Here is a 1687-nt window from a genome sequence, read left to right as displayed (position 1 = left end):
TCATAACAAATATATATGAAGGAGGAGTTTTAGGGTACCACTTAGAAAGGAAATGCCTTATTCGTCAACTCTCTCAACCGGAGACTTGGGGGACTCCTACAATATGCTACTGCACCTTGATACTCAGAAGTCTCACAACCACTTAGTGACGTGGATTTTTCAAGTCTCTAACCGAGAAGTTTTCCTCACTCAGGAAATTAAGCGAGCACTACCTCAACATACATGCTTCACTCTCAAGCTTCAACATACAAGCTTCAACAACAACAACAACAAAGCCTTTTCCCACTAAGTGGGGTCGGCTATATGAATCCTAGAACGCCATTGCGCTCGGTTTTGTGTCATGTCCTCCGTTAGATCCAAGTATTCTAAGTCTTTTCTTAGAGTCTCTTCCAAAGTTTTCCTAGGTCTTCCTCTACCCCTTCGGCCCTGAACCTCTGTCCCGTAGTCACATCTTCGAACCGGAGCGTCATTCGGCCTTCTTTGCACATGTCCAAATCACCGGAGCCGATTTTCTCTCATCTTTCCTACAATTTCGGCTACTCCTACTTTACCTCGGATATCCTCATTCCCAATCTTATCCTTTCTCGTGTGCCCACACATCCCACGAAGCATCCTCATCTCCGCTACACCCATTTTGTGTACGTGTTGATGCTTCACCGCCCAACATTCTGTGCCATACAACATCGCTGGCCTTATTGCCGTCCTATAAAATTTTCCCTTGAGCTTCAGTGGCCTACGACGGTCACACAACACGCCGGATGCATTCTTACACTTCATCCATCCAGCTCGTATTCTATGGTTGAGATCTCCATCTAATTCTCCGTTCTCTTCCAAGATAGATCCTAGGTAGCGAAAACGGTCGCTTTTTGTGATCTTCGCTAGATTGCTCCGGTCATTAGCGTGGATAAGTATACAAATGGATAGAGATAGGAAAGCAAACACAAGATGTACGTGGTTCACCCAGATTGGCTACGTCCACGGAATAGAAGAGTTCTCATTAATTGTGAAGGGTTTACACAAGTACATAGGTTCAAGCTCTCCTTTAGTGAGTACAAGTGAATGATTTAGTACAAATGACATTAGGAAATATTGTGGGAAAAAAGTTCCGTTGCCGGGAATCGAACCCGGGTCTCCTGGGTGAAAGCCAGATATCCTAACCGCTGGACGACAACGGATTACTAACATACAAGCTTCAACAAAAGAAAAAAATTCAAAGAACTTAGCGAAGAAGGCCTTGGTGTATTTAACACAATACGTTGAAATGAAGTAAAGCTTGTTTATTGATATCTCCGATAAGTTACAAATATGTACATATACATGAATCAAAATAAACAAACAAGAGGGAGCCTTCACAAATGTTGCTCATGAGAAGTCTCAGCAGTCGGCAGAGCCCCAAAAAGAGTAGGCACCGGAGGGTGACCATTCGAAGCCTCAGTACTGGGCAGAACCCCAGAAGGAGGAGGCACCGAAGGTTGATCATTTGGAGCTTCATTACGCGGTACAGCCCCAGAAGACGAAGGCAATAAATGTCTTTGGAACAGACCCACAAACCTGTGATGATCAAGTAAAATCTGACCATCAGATTCCTACAGCTGGTCAAGCTTCCTTTTCATGTTTGTAGCATAGTCATATGCGAGCCTATGCAACTGTTTATTCTCATGTTTGAGCCCTCTGATCTCCTGTTTGA

General features: G+C 44.1%; 1 non-coding gene across 1 annotated transcript; it reads right to left on the bottom strand.

Moving 5' to 3' along the window:
* Window positions 1-1103: 1103 nt before the first annotated feature.
* TRNAE-UUC (transfer RNA glutamic acid (anticodon UUC)) lies at window positions 1104-1175 on the bottom strand. Its single transcript has one exon. It is a non-coding gene; the product is annotated as a tRNA-Glu (tRNA).
* Window positions 1176-1687: the final 512 nt, after the last annotated feature.

Source organism: Malus sylvestris, chromosome 13 (genome assembly GCF_916048215.2).
Source record: "Malus sylvestris chromosome 13, drMalSylv7.2, whole genome shotgun sequence".
Lineage (NCBI taxonomy): Eukaryota > Viridiplantae > Streptophyta > Magnoliopsida > Rosales > Rosaceae > Malus > Malus sylvestris.
This window is presented reverse-complemented; position numbering and strand designations above follow the sequence as displayed.